Genomic DNA, 19,452 nt, shown 5'->3' with positions numbered 1-19,452 from the left:
GTTAACCTTTTCTCTCTTTACTTTAAACATAGCTTAAGGAAGAGAAAACTAAAAAGGGAAGGAGATTGCAATATTATATTTAAACATAGACTAAACTCCCTCCCCTAATACGCTGTTTAATTTATAGGAACCACAGCACAGCCTGCAAGTCCACAGCATCTGCAGGGTCTCAGGGCATCCCTGGAGTGTGGGGCTGAGCCCAGATACTGCGTTTGTCACACCTAGGTGGGCATCCATGGTTTTGCTGGTGTTGGAGCAGCTGTCTAGTCCCGTGCAATGGTCATTCTTTCTTCCCGTTTCTCTTGAACGTGCCAGTTGGTGGCCTCTCTCTCACCAGAGGGAATTTATCCAATATCACCTCTTCCTAACGATGTTCATAGCCAGCTATGATGGATGGAGCAGGCGGCTCCCTCTTGGTCTGGCTTATCCTGGGAGTCTCACCAAAGCAGGTCAGAGCGGGAGGCAACTGCTTCTTCTTCCTTCTCTCCTCCTCCTCTGTCTGACATCCCTCTAAACCTACTTGACAGGAAAAACAAATCCTCTTTTCAAATTGTGAACAATATATACTATATAAATTTTTTGGCTATTTCAGTTTACGGGGTGGGAGAGAGCAGCACGCAATGATTCCAGGAAAGTATACATTTTTATCCACTTGTAATTCTGAGAATATAAGAATGTGCTTAAATTATAATTAAATCATGTATAACGTATAGTTGGTTGGAATACTCATGAGAAAAACAGAAAATAATTTAGAATCACAGGTTTTTTTGGTATTGAAAGTAACCAAAAAATCATTTGTATTCCCTCAATTATACACGAAGAAACTGAGTCACAGAGAGCTTCAGCGATTTATCTCAGACTGCACAGCTGGTCAGTACTTTTAAACACTATTCGTGAAATGAAGATTGAGTACCTGAAATTTCAGAGTTTGATATATCTGTTTTTGCCAATTTATGAGAAGCATACAAAATTAGAGGAATCATCAAATGGGCTAATAAAACAAGCACATTATTTCATTTTCAGAACCTACATTTCTTATTGTGCAGCAGAGACTTAAAAAGATAAATCATTTTGATGAAAGGAACAAGAGGAGAAAGAAAAAAAAATCTCCAAAATTGAAAGCAGAACTTAAGTTAGAGCCCCATTTTTTTTTTTTTCTGAATTACTAGGAAAGCAAGTTAGCTGGTTCAGATCTCTTTTTTTTTATTTCTTCATTCTTCATTATTCTTTATAAGTAAGAACCCAATATCTTTTCATTTTTTGAAACATTAATTAATTACATTTATTTGTTATACCTTGCCATGTTTCAGACATTCTTAGGAGAGGATGAAATCTTTTCAGGGGTGCATTCTCTCTCCCCACAGAGTTTTATCCAAGATGGGCATTTTATATCTTTCATCTCTATAAACACTAGTGGATTCTACTTCTCTGTCCATCTGTCTAGTGCTGTGAGATGTAACCAAGAGGACGGAAACAAAAGGTTCCTAGAGAAAAAAGATCCAGGAGCCTCCTTTTCAGGTGAATGTTGAGGTCTTCTGCTGCGTGGAGGGAGAGAAGGCAGAACAGAAGTTCAAGCATAAGGGCTGGTCTGTGACTGTTTTGTCACATTGAGGGCTTTGCATGGCATCTGTTGATTTTCCAGGAGGGAGGTGACTTGGTGAAATTGGTGTTTTGATGACGAGTCATCTGCCTTTTCATGATGATTTGTCCAATAAGAAGGCGACTTGGTAAAATCGGTATTTTTATTACAATTTTGTAATTGTAACAGAAGTCAGGATAAGGAGTTGCTGACTTACTATGAGCAAATAATCTATCTCGTGAATCAACAAAGCCCACCCGTGACCCCCATATTTTTGGACAATGGTTTGTTGTAATGTGGCCCTGAGAAACCTGGAGTGTTACAATGTCATAGCTTTTATGGAGATGCTTTCTGTGTACCTGAGAATTCATTATTGTTTGACAAACAACTCGACTGCTCTGTCATGGGCCTTTTATGCTTTTTCCTATTACTCATCTAAGAATGTGTGCACGGAGCTGTCAGTAAAGTTTTCTCTCCGTGTCTGATACCATTTTTCCGTGATGCTTTAATGTAAATGCACTTGAAATGGATCCTTTCTTATTCCAGTCAGTGGAATCTTAATAAATTTTAACTTTGCTCTCATTGCTTTTATACATCAGAGCTTTGATTACCAGGATTAAAACCAGGAACTGATGGTTCTGTTGGATGGAAAGTTTCAGGGTAAGAAGCTAACAGACCCAGCTCACTGGGGTACTAATGCTGTCTACTTGATTCTTACATGTCGGCTAATTTTACAAAATATAAACCTTTTTTTAATTCTTTAGGACCTTTTTGGAATACTGTTTTCATTTTTTAAAAACCGACTTTAACTTAAAATAGGTTTGATTTACAAAAAAATTATAAAGATAGTGTAGAGTGCCTGTTTACACCCCACACGCAGTTAACATCATATATTACCGTGGGACGTTCGAATCAACACCAACACATTGCTATTAACTAAACCCAAGACTTTATTTGGATGTCACTAGTTTTTACCTAATGCCCCCTTTCTGTTCCAGGATCCCATGCAGGATACCACATTGCGTGTAGTTGACATGTTTCCTTAGTCTCTACAGTCTGTGATGGTTTCATGACCTTGTTTTTCCTGATTTTAATGGTTTTGTGGTATTATGTAGAATGTCCCCCATTGGATTTTGTCTGATATTTCAGAGGAAAACACACAAAGATAAGTTGCCCTTCTCATCATCGTATCAAGGGCACATACTATCAACATGACCTTTACTGTTAACTTTGACCTTGGTCACTTGGCTGAGGTAGTAGTGTTTGCCAGGTGTCTCCACTGTAAAGTTACACACTCCCTCCCCTTTCCATAGTCTGTTCTTTGGAAGCAAGTCACCTAAACTGCAATAAATGTGAGGAGAAGGGAGAATTCAGCTCCACGTCTTGGATGGTGGAGCATTGACATCAGTTATTTAGAATTCCTCTGTAAGGAGGATTTGTCCCTACTCCCACATTCGTTTGTTTATTTATTCCATCATTCATTTTTATTAACATGGATGCCTGGATATTTAGTGTATACTTCCAATATTACATTACTGTTACTTATTTTGTTACATGTTTTAGTTTGTTGCCATGATTTGGACGCCGAGAAGTCTTTTCATTTCGACAGGTGGTAAATGAGAAGACTCTATGTTAAAGAACCACTGGAGGAAAAATCCCACCCAGGATTTGGACCTGGAAGGAGGATTCTATTCTTGAAAGGAATGGGGCACCAGTTGTGACTTTGATGTTTCACACAGAGTCTGGCTTGTATTGGTCATCTCTGCTCACCACGCTGGCCCAGTGGTATCCACCTTACAAAACTACTGCCTTCCATTGGGAAACCTCAGTGGACTGGCAGAGTTCACAGTGTCTTTGACAGTGCTTCATTGCATTAATTTGCAGTCTTTCTATGCAGGAAGGAAAACACTCGTACCACAGCTTCACAGTGGTGATGGGGTCATTCCTTCCCACAACTCATCCTTGTATTTGTTCACAAATAGATACAAAGTTGAAGGAACACATTATTGACCAGAGACTTCCAGAACGCCCATTGAGGAGGTTTGATTTCGGAATGTCCATACGTGTGGCCCTGCACATCCATTCACCATGATGGACATTTTAACAAATGATCTCATTCTCTTAACATTATAATGTGTGTTGATATAAAAATTTAGTATGCATACAAGTGGTTATCACTTAAGTATATCTTACGAAGCATTCTTTTTTGAATTCTGGTAACTGGATCCATTTTATAAATAAGTCATATAAGCAAACTCTAGCCTTTTCAAGCAGATCTTTAAACACAGTGTGTTTTTCCTTGCAGAAAAGGAATGAGGAATATTATAGGGAATGCAGAAATTTTGAAAAAGTGTAAAAATCTATCATCATTCTGTAAGCTAGTGGTTAAACACTAAACAATTTGTATAGCTTCTGCCAGCAATTTTCTGAATATTTTAAACCTAGATATTTATCTATCCATATGTACATTTTTATCTCTATCTATATCATGTGTATATATGTATATATCTGCACATATAGCACGTCTATATCTGTATATCTATATCAATATCAGTATCTATAACTATTAATATCATAACCTTATCTATGACTATACCTATACCATATTGTACCTATCTCTATCTATATTTGAATTATATCCACATTTACACCTCTACAACCATATCTTTCTTTATGTCTATATTATATCTCTTTCTTTGTAAGTATCTATATCTATACCATTTTGAACTTTATATTTCCTACAATATTATAGCAAAAGCCACTTTAGGATTATTACAAATCTTTATAAGCATTATTTTTCATGATTAGTTCTCTCAGAAGGTTATGACTTAATCATTCTTTATTTTTTCACATTTAGGATATTTGTACAGTTTTGATCCTGTAATTTATTTTCAAATCTTTTCATGTAAATCCCACATCTTCATCAGAGGGGCATTACTTATTTTGTTTTGTATATTTCCATATACTGTTTTGATTTGTAAACTTTTTTCTTTTGTGTACTTTTTAAAACTTTTGTATGTACTTGAAATCTTGTGGAATATATACTATTGAAAATTTCAAGTGCATGCAAAGAAAAGAAAGAAAATGGAATAATGAATCCCATGTACCCATCTGTTGACTTCATCAACTGTGAATGCATACCCTAATCTTTAGTATTTAACCTCATCCATTTCCCCCATTCTCATGGCACCATGTAGTTCATCTAAAGATATGTCAGTATATTGCTCTAAATATGAATTTTTTTTTACATAACCATCACATCTTTACTACACCTAAAATTGTCAACAGTTCCTCAACATCATCAACCGTCAAGTCATCAAAGTCAAAAATGATTTTTTGACAGTTTGCTAACTCACACAAGGTCTATGCATTGCAAAGTTTGATTTGTCTTTTGAATTTCTTTTCATCGATCTATCTCCCTCTCCATCCTTTTCTTTTCATGCAAATTCTTGCTGAAGAAACTGCTATTTCATTTTATCCTGTGTGAAAGTAGGTTATAGAATCAGCAAAATGTAGTACTCTAGTTATTTTTAAAGGAACGAGAGTGTTTTCCGTAATCTACAGTCTTAGGTTACCAACTCCTTAGGGAGGAAGCCTACAGTGCTCTCTGCAGAAGGAAAGCTAGGTGAATACTGCCAGGTGTGTGTGTGGGGTGGGGCTCTCTGGGCTTACTGAATCTCATTCTATGTGGTACCCAACAGATACGCAGTACCGAAGAGAGGCAAAGAGAAAGAGACTCAGAAGGTAGCCTTTGTTCCATCATTAAACACACACACACAACTGCAATTTTCCCCCTTTGCCAACTCACAGTTAACCGAATTATGTCAGTTTGTTGAAGTCTATGCTGCATATTATATCTAGAAAGACAAAGACTAAAGAATAGCAGCCTAATCTATACATTTCCAGTTGGCCATTTTCCTTACTGATAATATGAGTGTGCTCCATTTTATTTTATGTTTTTCCAGTTTTATTGAGAAATAATTGACATACATCACTACGTAAGTTTAAGGTGTGCAGGATGATGGTTTGATTTACATATATTGTGAAATGATTACCACAATGTGCTTAGTTAACATGCATCATCTCATATAGATACAATTAAAAAAAAACAAATTTCTTCTTGTGATGAGAACTCTTCGGATCTACTCTCTTAACTTTCTTATGTACCATACAGCAGTGTTAACTGTTGTCACCATGCTGTGCATTACATCTCTAGTACGTACTCATCTTCTAACTAGAAGTTTGTAACTTTGACCATTTTCCTCTAATCCCCCTCACCCCACTTCTGCCTCTGGTGACTACAAATCTGATCTCTTTTACTAGAGCTTAGTGTTTTTTGTGATTTTTAGATTCTACATATAAGTGAGATCATACAGTATTTGTCTTTCTCTGTCTGACTTATCCCACTTAGCAGAATGCCATCCAGATCCATCTATGTTGTTGCAAATGGTAGGGCTTCCTAGTTTTTCATGGCTGAATAATATTCCATTGTATATCTATTCCACATCTCTCTTATCCATTTTTCCATTGATGGACACTTAGGTTGATTCCATATCTTGGCTGCTGTAAATAATGCTGCTGTGAACATGGGTGTGCAGATATCTTTCAAGTTAGTATTTTCCTTGGATAAAAACCCATAATTGGGATTGCTGGATCATAAGGTAGTTCTCTTTTTAATTTTTTGAGGAACCTCCTTACTGTTTTCCATAGTGGCTGCACCAATTTACAATCCGACCATATAGTTGGCCATTTTCCTAATGCTAATGTAAGAATGTCCCCTTTTAAGACAGCTTGGGGACAAACAGATGGCTAAGGAAGATGGCTTCTCATCACTCTTAATTTATTTCACCCCTTTCCCCACACAGCTTTATTGAAATATAATTGACATACAATATTGTGTAAGTTTAAGATATACAAAGTATTGATTTGATACTATTATATATTGCAGAGTGATTACCATCACAGTGTTAGCTAACACCTCCATCATGTCACATAATTATCATTTCTTTCCTGTGGTAAGAACATTTAAGATCTACTCTCAACAATTTTCAAGTGTGTAATGCATTACTGTTAACTATAATCAAAATGTTGTATGTTAGAGCCCCAGAACTTGTTCATCTTCTAACTGGAAGTTTGTAGATGTTGGTCAAATCTTTGACCAACATCTCCCCCACTCCCCCAACCCCCAGCCCCACATAACCAGTAGTCTACTCTCTGTTTCTAAGTTTATTTCATCCTGCAGCACAATAACATAGACTTTTTGGATAAATAGCTGAATCTTTGAGAAAAGTGACACATATCAGATATTTAACTTGCAGAGCAAAATAAAATAAGTGACTTATCAACCTCTCAAAAAAATGATCTTGCTAGAAATAGCAGGTATGCCTCACACGTTTGTATGTGTGACTCTGTGTGTGTATTTGATAAATCCAAATGTCTATAACATAGACTAGGAATATTAATAATTAGTAGAAGATCTTTGGAATCTATTACAGAATGATGCATTAAAGAATTTTGCAAACTAGTAAGTGCTGTATAATATTTAAAATGTGATTTAGTTCACTGAGATATTTTGCAGGAATCCATCTTTCTTAGAAAACAAGATTTACTAACCTTGGCACTACTGATATTGGGGGCGGATAATTCTCTTTTGTGGGTGGCTGCCCTGTGCATTGTCGGATGTTTAGCAGTAAGCCTGGCCTCAAGCCTCTAGATGCCGGTAGCATTTCCATTTCCAGTTGTGACAACCAAAAATGTCTCAGACATTGCCAGATGTCCCCTAGGGATAAAGTCCATCCCACTTAAGAACCTGTTATAAAATGAGGTGTACCTATGCCAGATTTTACAGAGGGATTTTCACGGTCTTTGGGATTCTATTAGTCCGTGATGTGTGCTGGGCATGACCAGAGAAATTGGGCAAACTGTGCAATGAGAGATAGTAACCACACTATTTCAGAAGCACTTTTTAATAGCAAGAGTTGTCTTCATGAATTGTATCAGTTGTAATGAGAATTAGGTCGATGTTTGGGGATCGTCATTGTAATGCACTTTATCGAAAAGGAAGATGGAATGGATTTATGTTAACTGAGAGCTTTAGAGAAAATAAAAAGAGAAAAAAAGAAAAGAAAGTCCTCGATAAGTATCGTTCAGAACAAAGTGCAGAACAAAATGCAGCTAGCTGATCTAAAATTGGGCAAAATTGCATTGCAAATGAAAGTGCAGTAGATGTGAAGACAGCATTTGAACATTTGATGCACAGAATCTGATTTACAGTTCTTCAGATGTGCACAAATTGGTGAGAGCTGTCAGTTATTTAGAAGTTATTAACGTCAAGGGAAACACTAGAAATGTGTTATGCAGAAAATTAAATTTAAGACTCACTGAAAATGGTGTTATATTTTCTGAACTGTTACATTGATTGATTAAAATTAGATTCTCCAACAAAATAAGAATTTTAATATTCTGTGAGTGAATGCAAAATGGATTTATATGGAAGGAATGTGTTTTTAAGAGATGTATCATTAACCTCAGAGGTTCAGAATTAATATCACTAACCCCCAAAAATGCAATGTACGATTTGTCATGACTTCATAATAGGTTATTTTGTACTATCGTTTTAAATTTCTATAATCAATGGACACCTTTTACATTTTTTATGATAAAAGAATTATGCAAAACCAGTTATTTTTGTTCAGCTGGTAATAAAATAGCAATACATTGCCCTGCTTTATTTAAAATGCTGACATCAACTCCACACATAATTTCTAAAAGTCTGAATGATACTTACCAAGTCATTATTAAGAGTTTAATTCTGTAAAATTGGATCGTGGAAGTGTGTGCTGATCTTCTTCTATACACATTTCTTCAGTATTTATGTTTGCTACAGTGAATATCATTTCATTGTGTTCATTTACTGGTTCATAAATATGTGTTTACTTTTTCTGGTCTACATTTTTAAAACTTTGGTTTTATTTTTGAAATGTTGATGCCATGGCTAAAATATTGGAACTAATTAGTGGAACAGATTTCAAATAAATTTCGCTCCACAAGGAAACAGGTAGATAAGCTAGGCTCCGGCAAAATATAAGAGAAAAGGAAAAATCAATTTATTATACAATTATTACAAACAGTGTTTTGATGTATTTGTGCAAATTGCTCACAAATACAATTTGATTGCCATTGTCTTCACATCCCTGGTGGATGCATCTGTGAATGTGAATTATGCAGATAGCACACGTTCCAGCCTCATTCATCAACAAGATGCAAATGTGTAGAAGTGGCAAGGTGGTTTTTGTATGATGATAAAATACCTGGTTGAAAGTAAACACATCCAGCCAGTCATCCAAAAGTTCTGCTTCCGCAAGTCCAAATTCCAAATTACTGTGAGTGCCTGTGTGTGTGTGTGCATGTGTGTGTGTGAGAGAGAGAGAGAGAGAGAGAGAAATCCAGTGCAATTTTCTCATTCTATTTCTCTCCAGGTTTAACGCCAGAAACTAAAGCAAAAACACCATGAGTCCAACCATCTCATTTTACAAATAAACTAAGTGTTGTGGTTTGAATTATGTTCCCCCAAAAGATGTAATGAAGTCCTAACCCCCAGTACCACAGAATGTGACCTTATTTGAAAAAGGGGTCTTTGCAGATGTGCTAAGCTGCAACTGGTGTCCTGTTAAGAGGGGAAGGTACCATGTGAAGATTCAGATGCACAGAATGGGAAGACAAAGTGGAGCTGGAGACACACGGGAGAAGCTGTGTGGCCCTGGAGGCAGAGATTGGAGAGACACAGCTATAAGCCAAAGAACACCAAGGATTGCCAGCAGCCCCCTGAATTAGAAGAGACCCGGATCCTCCCCTAGAACCTTCAGAGGGAGTACAGCCCTACTGACACCTTAATTTAGGACTTCCAGGCTCCAGAACCATGAGAGACTAAATTCCTGCTGTTTTAAACCATCAAGCTGGTGGTACCTTGTTATAGTAGTCCTAGGAATCTCACACACCAAGATGCAGAGCTCCCTATAGGATTTATCCAAAGTGAAACCACCAGTTTGGGGTAGAAGTGGGGTGAACTGCAGACTGCAATGCTTACTCCTAAGCCTCCCTCTTTTTCTCTGGTACATTCCAGCAGAAGGGGGACACTTGTCTTCCGTGATTATCTCCATTACATCCAACTTTTATAGAAGCCAGGGCCCCATATTGCAGCATCTACACTTTCTGGAGTTGGGGTAGGGATCCCCTTTTAATTGCAGTCCTTTCCAGGGAAACAGCGGGGTTTCACGCCCCTCAATTGTATAAAATGAGTGGGTTGGACCAATCTCCAGGTCCTTTCCAACTCTAATTCTGCATGATTCGAGAGGCATGATCATTGTAATTAAGACTCTTGACTTGAATACAGCTCATTTTAAACTGTGATTAGTGATACAGCACACTCCGTGTATTCTCTGAATAAATTTCATTGTGACCCGGTTAAACATCAGATACAAACTGGGAAGAAGGGGTTTGCAACTCGATATTGTGTAATTTAAACAAATTCAGAGGTATTGACATACTGGATGGCATCTAGACTGTCAAAAGTGTGGCTGGATCGTGAAACGCAGTGCGGCATTTACAGTGGGAAATCTAAATTGCACTAAAATTAAACTTGGGAGGCGGATACGATTCTTCATATTTTATCTTTGCCTCACTCTTTCGACTGTGTCTGACTCTTAGGAAATATGAACTGCAATGTTGGTTTTCTCCAGCATGTTTTCAACGTCTAACTCATGGATTGTGAACAATTAAGCAAAAGAGCATATCTTGGTCTTTCCCTGCTTACGTGCACTAGGTGACATGTAGCCCAGTTATTCATGCCCTGACCTTTCTTTTCCCTGAGGAGATATTTCTCAACATTTATAAAGTGGATTAATGGGATCTTCTTTAATCTCACAGCTAGTGTGAATGTCAGAACCTTTGGAAACACAATCATATGTTTAGTACATTGAGCAATGAGTGGTTGTCTTGGCAGGTACTGGAATTCCCCTGGAGGATAGATAAGGAAGAGACAGCTCCCACATGGAGCATGCGGTCCAGTAGAGGAGGAAGGTGCTTCTCATATGATGACATAAATGCATGTGACCACCATTACTTTAATAACGGTGGCACCATCCGCGTATATGAGATTGGGAGGATGTAAGGGTTCCTAATAGGGGATGCTTCCTCAGGTCAGGTTAATAGGAAGTCTTCCAAAGAAAGTGAGACCTGCAAATTGGGAGGGAGTTGAAACAACCTAAAGAAATGATGGGAGAAAGGATTGAGGACTGAAAAGTATGGAGTTCGGTGCTGGTGCTGCAAAAACCTAAGTGATGTGAATTAATGAAAGCGTTGATTTCTGCTCTGTTGGTTTGCCTCATTGCTGCATCCAGTGGATTGGGGCTAAATTCCCATCCATTTTATTAGTGACCTTCTCAGAATAATACTATTGGGAAGATTATTCCTGGAAGGAGACACGATATCCTAAGCATTTATTATTTTTGAAGCAGACCATCTAGTACAGTGTTTCTGAAACTTGAGCCTCAGAGTCTCCTGAGGGCTTGTTCAACACAGACCACTGGGCTCTACCCATTTGAGTTTCCAAGTCGGTAGATTCAAGATGGAATTCAATACTTTCCCACCTGAATTTGCTGCCCTTGATCTAGGGGTCACAGTCTGAGAACCACTGCATTCCACCCTTTTCGGGTTCTATTTCCACAAACAACCTCTTTAGTTTTCGTATTCCACATCCTATTTTGGTCTTTCCTGTTTACAAGGTGGCTTTAGTACCTCTGGGTCACATCGTTTGCTTTCAGCATTCATTTCTGCTCAACTGATTTACAAGTTATCTCTATGTTTTCAGGTTCCTGGTCAGTTCAAGCCAACGCATATTTATTGGGCATCTACCATGTGCTATGGACTGTGAGGGATGTAAAGATTAATAATAACCACCATAAAAACTCATTGATATGCTAGACGTTATTTATTCCTCTGTGGCCTCCAAATGCTTAGCTCATAATTCAAAACACTAGAGTAACTTGAAGGCAGCTGATTGCTTCCCATTTCAGGGATCCAAGGGCACATGCTATCTTAAACCAAAGTCTGGTAATTCCAGGCTGCAAGGAGCTATTCTTCCTTCAGAGACTGAGAAACTATGAACAGAGCATCATTCGTTCATTCACTTGATAACCATGTATTCACGTCTTATTTTGAGAAGACTGTGCTAGATACCACAGGATATAGAAACATACATAAGATTCACCCCCGATCCCAGCAAGATCACAGTCCCAGTAGAGAAGACAAAATGATCAGTGAACTTCCTGTACTACAAGGCATGCCCATCATGCATTCCTTAAGGGGGGTAAAAACACAGACCTTGGGAATGTGGAATCTTAGTTTCCGCTTGTGTCCCTTGGGACCGTTCATTATTTGTCTATCACTGCATAAAAAATTACCCTAAAATGTGGCTTAAAACTGCAAATATTTATTATCTCATACATTTTCTGTAAGTCAGGAATTCAAGAACCACTTAGCTCGATGGTTCTGGCTCAGGGTCTCTCGTGATGCTGTAGTCCAGTTGTAGACTGGGGTTGCAGTATTATGAAGGTGCCAGAGAATGTCACTTATGTGGCCGATAACATGGAGATTCAGTTCCTTGTTTGCCACAGGAGCCTCTCCTTAGGGGCCAGTCACACAATATTGGCAGCTGGCATTACCAAGAGTGACTGAGGAGAGACAGAGAGACAGAATGAGAGGGATCCTAAGATGAAAAGCACATTCTTTTATACCTTGATCCTGAAGGTGACACATCTTCACTTCTGCTGCCTGCTATTGGTCACACAGTCCAAACCTGGTACAACTGGGAAGGGGATGGCAGGAGGTTGTTAATATGGGCAGGTACAGACCATTAGGTGCCATCTTGGATGATGGACTATCACAGCAGCTTTTCCAAAGGAGGTGGGTTGTGATCTGTGTCTTAGAAGATGGATAGGATTGTGTCAGAAGGGCAAAGGGGAGAGTGAGTGAATACATGGGTGCGTCAATTGTTGAGTGAACTGGTGGGTTGAGTGTTATTTCAAGTGCAGGCTGTTGAGTGTGGATGATTAAATTGAAATCAGCATTTTAGGTGGTGGAACCCAATGGTAAAGCCAATAGATGTTATTCTGTAGGATCTGGAGGAGACATGTTAGAGCTTTTGCAGAACTGAATCATTTATAGAATGTCAATTTTATGGTGGTGAATATGATGGAGGCCAGCAGAAGTGGAGGCAGAGATTGAAGACGTGAGACTAATAGTGTAAATTGAGATCTCGTGATGGTAGAGACTAAAGAAATGGAGAAGGCATGACATTCCCGAGATGCCTTGGAAAGTTGGCATTGATGGCACCTGGAGACCTATTGGATAGAGAACAAAACAATGAAGTAGCTATCAGAGGTTGGGGTAATATTTTAGGTAGTTGAAATAGGGGAAGAGAGAGGGTTCAGAAGTTGGGTGGGCAGGTCATCATTGCCATATGCTGCAGAAATCTATGAGACTGACAGGGAACATGTTATTTTTTGGTGATTATAAGGAAATTGATGGACTTTAAAAGATTATTATTTTTCAATCCTCCATATTATCTTGTTATTGTGTTTTTCTTTCTAAAACTAGTCTGACATATTCATTATCAAGACCTTCTTAGGGCCGGACCCGTGGCTTAGCGGTTAAGCGCGCGAGCTCCGCTACTGGTGGCCTGGGTTCGGATCCCGGGCGCGCACCGACCCACCGCTTCTCCGGCCATGCTGAGGCGACGTCCCACATACAGCAACTAGAAGGATGTGCAACTATGACATACAACTATCTACTGGGGCTTTTGGGGAAAAAAGGAGGAGGATTGGCAATAGATGTTAGCTCAGAGCCGGTCTTCCTCAGCAAAAAAAGAGGAGGATTAGCATGGATGTTAGCTCAGGGCTGATCTTCCTCACAAAAAAAAAAAAAAAAGAAAAAAACCTTCTCAACCATTGTAATCATCTTTCCAAAAATCTATTTATATCCTGACACATAGTACTTTAAGAGAAAGAACCCTTAATAAGAAACATTTCTTTCTTTTTTTAAATTTTATTGAGGTCATATTGGCTTATAACTGTAAATTTCAGCTGTACATTATTATATTCCAGTTTCCATATAGACTGCATCATATTCACTACCAATAGTCTAGTTTCCATCCATCACCATACATATGTGCCCTTTTACTCCTTTCATCCTCCCCCCACCTGCTTTCCCTCTGGTATCCACTAATCTGTTCTCCTTATCTATATGTTTGTTTATCTTCCACATTTGAGTGAAATCATACAGTGTTTGTCTGTCTCTGTCTGACTTATTTCACTTAGCATACTACCCTCAAGTTCTATCCATGTTGTTGCAAATGGCACAATTTTGTCTTTTTTTAATAGCTGAGTAGTATTCCATTGTATATATTATACACCACATCTTCTCTATCCATTCATCCATTGATGGACACTTGACAATTCAAAGAGATTTATGCATTCCTATGTTCATTGCAGCATTATTCACAATAGCCAAGAAATATTTCTTTATTTACTCTCACATCTCTTCTGCTTTCTTTCCTGACAGCACTCCTTGATCCCACTGGTTGCACAGCTGACCACTGGAGTGGCTGACCCTTCAACAGAGCCCACATTGTCTTTGCAGTTTCTCCATAGACTCTGACATGTTCACTGCCCCACCTTTGAGGGACTTTATCCTTCCTTGAATTTCAAAACCCTCCACTCTCTGGTTCTCCTCTACTGCCTTTGTATTCCTTTAACTTTTCTGACTCTCTGCTCATCCTGCCTCTTCTGTTACTGTTGCTTCCTAAATTCCAGCCTCAGGCCACTTCTCATGCTTCCACGCTATCCCGCCCTTACAGTTGCCTTTTGGACAGCTCTGCTTGTGTGCTCTGCCAAAAACTCAGCTTCAGTGTGCCTAAAACTGGCCCATCCTTTTTCTTGCCAAGCTTGCTCTGTTCTCTGCATTCTGTTTTCCCGTGAACGGCATCTTCACTCAGCCCCGCATCTTGCACTTTGAATCCCCTCTCTTCAGTGTCCCCAGTGTAAATCGATTTCCAGGTCTTGTTATTTCTCCGACTGTGATACATTTCCACTTTCCTTGGGCATCTTCTTGCTTTATGTTTTATTTTTACTATTTTAATGATATCTTGTTTATGGCCTTTCACACTCTCCAGTCTATTTTGAAAAATATTCCTGCTCCATCTTCCTAAATAATAGATTGCATAAGATGACTATCCCATCCAAAAACCATCAGTGAGCATCCACAGTCCTCCATCACCTGCCGCACCCGCATCTTCACAATTTTAGACATCACTTCTCCTCCCTGGGTACTTCATGTTCCGTCCAAACTGAGCATTACTGGGATTCAATGCTCTTGTTCCTTGGTTTCTTGCTCTGTCATTCTTCTCAGGCTCTCCTTCAACCCCACTATTGTATTCCCTTCTCCCATATCATTTGGGAAAAAACAAGCTTGTGTTTCTCCTTTACTCACACGGTCAACAATACCTCCTGACACCAGATGTGTGGGGGTGTCCCCCACATGAAGCTGTTCTCTGTGACACCAGCTGGGTGTCCTACAGTTCAATTCAACCTGACATTAACTGGAGTTAGCACAGACCCCACAGGTTAAGGAGTCAGTCTCACAAGACTGCCCCCCAACTTCAGATGCCAGTTTCAAGCAGTAGGTCCCCTGGTTACCCACAAATTCTCTCAGACTTGGCTGCAAATTGGAGATTCCCACCACCCACTCCTTAGATTTCATCATTTGCTAGAACAGCTCATAGAACTCGGGGAAACATTTATTTAATGTTTTCCAGTTTATTTTATAATAAAGGATATGATAAAGGATACACATGAACAGCCAGGAGAAGAGATACAGAGGGCAAGGTCTGGGAGGGTCCTGAGAGCAGAAGCTTCTGTCCTCAAGGAGCTGGAGTGCACCACCCTCCCGGCACCTGGATGTGTTTGCCAACCCAGAAGCTCCCTGAACCCTGTACTTTTGGGATTTTTATGGAAGCTTCATCATGCAGGCATGGCCAATCATTAACTCAACCTCCAGCCCCTCTCCCCTTTCCAGAGGATGGGAGGTGGGGCTGAAAGTCACAAATTCTCACCATGGCTTGGTCTTTCTGGTGACCAGCACTATCCAGGAGCCCCCAAGAGTCATCTCATTAGAACAAAAGACACTCTTATCACCCAGGAAATTCCAAGGGATTTAGGAGCTGGGTGTTAGGAACCAGAATCAAAGACCAAACATCAGAACAAAATATACTTCTAGTGCTCTTATCACTTAGGAAATTACAAGAGTTTTGGGATCTCTGGCCAGGAACTCTGGGCAGAGACCAATGTATATATTTTCTATTATTTCACACACATCCATTCTTTATCCATTACATGGGGCTAAGATTCTGTTCCACTCACTACCTTCCTAAGTTTGACATGCACTGTCGGCACTCCTCCTTGGTACTCTTCAATTTCCACCAGAAGAGCAAGGCCACCTAAAACTTCCTAACTGTGTGAATTTTAGTAGTTGCTTTTTCATGTTTCAGTTTGCTCATCTTTAAGAGAGTTAGGAAGAGAGTACCTACCTCTAGAGATGTTTGCAAAATAAATAAGTTAATTATGCATGTAAAGTACCTGAAAATATGGACACATCATAAGTATTAAAGGCAGGCTCTTCATATTATTTATCTTTGACCTTATGTTCCTTCTTCTCAGTCTGAAGTATTTTACAAAGGATGGCTTCATATTACACTTCGATAAACCCCAAATTCCTTTTACTGACCTGTTTGGCTTTACACAATGAGCCTCCTGCCCACCTCCCCAACTCCATTCCACAGCTGCTTTGATTACTGCGCTGCTGGTGTACCAGTTGTCTTTTGGTTTTGTAATCTAACTAAGCATGTACCAAATTAGGACATTTGCATGTGCTGCTGCCCCTGCCTGCATATCCTGCCCTCTTCCTACTTAAAGTGGGTTGCACACTCTATTGTTTTCATATCTAGTCCACTGCTTACTTCCTTCTCAGTGCTCACCCAAATTGGAAAGCATTTTTATTCTTTGTTTACTTATGTGTGTGTGTATTTTAATGTTTTCCTGCCTTTCCATGATGTACCACATCATGACATTTTGGTCAACGACGGACCGCATATACGACGGTGGTCCTGTAAGATTGGTACTCTATAACCTAGGTGTATAGTAGGCTATACCACCTAGATTTGTGTAAGTACACTCTATGATGTTTGCACAACTACAAAATCGCATAACGATGCATTTCTCAGAATGTATCCCTGTCGTTAAGTGACACATCACTGTAGTTGTAACATACTCTGTAGATACTCATTGAATGAATGAAAAAATTGAATGTTGCATGTTAATGATAAGTGTTAAGAAGCTAGCCATCAGTTTTCTTAGACATGTAGACAAACTAGAGAGACTCTGAGAGAAGAACATCTTTGATCATTTAACCAATTACTTGTAGGAGGAAATTTCTCTTTCACTTAAAGAAAGATGAGTCTTCCTTGATTGTTCAGTTTGGTATTCATAAACTAGCATGATTTACCGAAAACATATGGATCATTCAATATACTTATGTGATTTATTTCTAAATGCCTATTTATCTTCTAAAATCTTCCTTGCAAGTATTCGTGTCCCTAGAGCTTTTATAATTTTTTTCTGTATTTTTTTAAAGACGTCATAGAAAAACTTTGTCAAATTTTCCTTTCTAGTCCATGCCTAGAAAATTGAGAACGATAAATTTTAGGAAGGCTAAGGATTTTGGAGTTTAATTATTTAAAGTCTTACATTAAAGCTATAGATCTGCTGTGCGGCACTGTTTATTTTCACCATTAGCTGGATGGATGATTCTATGTACTTTTTAGTTTTGTTGTGAAGATTTGGGTCAAAATTAGCAGTGTAGACAAGAAATGAATTTCTTCAGAGTTTATCAGAACCATGGGATGATTCAGGGAGGAATTCAATTGTGTAAAATTGTTTATATATATTCTAACTTACTCTTTTTAAATTCTAAACTGAAATTTTTCTCTTTGTTCTTTTTTCTTGACTTTCATAATGCTAAAAATTATGTATTTGAACATTGAATAAAAATGTTAGGAGCAAATCAAAGACAGAAACAAGTGTTTTATTAAATATGCATCCTATAAAAAATGAATGTAGTCTAGAAAATTGTTCTATTTGGGAGGTAGAAGATAAAATTTGGGTTAGATAAATTAGGGTGCAAATTAAAGTCATTTATGTTAATTTTAACATTTAAATACACATTTAGAAATATCTAGGATGACCTCACTGAAACCTAGACATAAGTTCTTTTCTCACCTGAGCATGACTTTTTTTTTTTAGCTACTCAAGAAAAACAAATTAAACTTGTTCTTCTCATTTTTCTTTTAGAAACTGAGCAGGTCTCGGTGACTCAAAGGAAAACTAAATACATGATGGATGATCTTAGGTTTTTTGTTTTTTCTTAATTTTAATATACCTCTGAAATATGTTTAGGTTTTAAAAATAGGTTTTTATTGCCCTGTTTTTGTATATGTTTGCACAAGTCTACATGCAGACATTAGTAATGAGTGATGTCAAAGTCTTGGGAACCCTTAGTTATAATCATGGCGTGGACTTCTTGAGGATGCTGGAGGATCTGATGTAACTTCCACCTCATGCTTTCCATAGGCTATACTCTGACAGATATGGCCCTTCTCTCCCTCCTCTGTCAAGGTCATCTTCAATGCCATCTCTTAAGACATAGCACTCTATTTCTTTACCACTGGTACAGAATCTTGTGCAATTACAAATAACTATTTGCTTTGATGATGCTTTCCCCCACAAAACCACAAGCTTTGAGGGCAAAGATTGTGTCACATTCGTCTTTAGAATGCCTTTTATGTCCTCATAACTCATTCGTGGGCTGTGCTCAACAAACCCTTGTGAAATGAAATAACTTAGAATTGCTAGATGATATTTATTGGAGATTATTTAGGTACAAAGGAATAAAATCATATTAGTACCATATTGAAAAATCAGAGGCACATCAGTGCCATCTTCTGTGAAAATATTTATATCCTCGTACCTTATGTTCTAGGTATCCGTTTGACTTTCAACCCAGGGCAAATTGGAATGGCTATGAACATCTCTATGAACTCTAAAACCTTCAGTTGTAAAGATGAAATTATATGGAGAGGCCTACTTGAAACATTATCGTAGTGTGGAATATATCATTCTTAGCTTCCACATCTGATATTCCTCAAAAGGTCTGTATACTTTGACTAATGTATTCTCTGTATGCTAAGATTCTATTAAAGTGATGTAATAATTTTATGGTAACATTCACTAATATATTAGTGAATTACAATATCGCTAATATATTAGTAATTCATAAATATTGGTTTAATTAGTACCTTTCCCTGGTTAATCCACCTTGACTATGTAAAATCTATCATCACAGGTCATATATGTTTTTAAAAGATTCTTTTATATATAAATCAATACATATTAAGTGTAGTATAAGTCTTTACAAATGATATGTAAATAGTAGGGTATAGTTTTATGTGAAAACTTAGATTATAAAATGTAATTTCATATTAATTTCAAAATAATCAGCTATTTGTAGTCATATTTATCTATCTTAAGGCCTTCTATAATAGGTCATCCAGTCCAAATTTAATAGTAAAATCAGGAAGTATTTTAGTCTAGAAAATTTATTCTTTAACCTTTGAAATATCTTTTTAGCCATGACTATATCTCATAATTTAGCTTCAAATACATGAAGTAAGCCTTAGTACATCCTGCCCATGATGAATCACGTAG

General features: G+C 38.1%; 1 protein-coding gene across 3 annotated transcripts in view; it reads left to right on the top strand.

Annotated features, from left to right (window-relative positions):
- NLGN4X (neuroligin 4 X-linked) overlaps positions 1 to 19,452 on the top strand; it is a 294,305-nt gene that overhangs the window by 13,304 nt on the left and 261,549 nt on the right. For all 3 annotated transcript variants that reach the window (XM_058535384.1, XM_058535386.1, XM_058535385.1), the window contains exon 2: positions 18,728 to 18,896. The gene's annotated coding sequence lies outside the window, so the exon portion shown is untranslated. The remainder of the gene's footprint in view (positions 1 to 18,727; positions 18,897 to 19,452) is intronic.

This window comes from Diceros bicornis, chromosome X, assembly GCF_020826845.1.
Source record: "Diceros bicornis minor isolate mBicDic1 chromosome X, mDicBic1.mat.cur, whole genome shotgun sequence".
NCBI lineage: Eukaryota > Metazoa > Chordata > Mammalia > Perissodactyla > Rhinocerotidae > Diceros > Diceros bicornis.
Note: the sequence above shows the minus strand (reverse complement) of the source record. Positions and strands in the feature narration are given on the sequence as shown.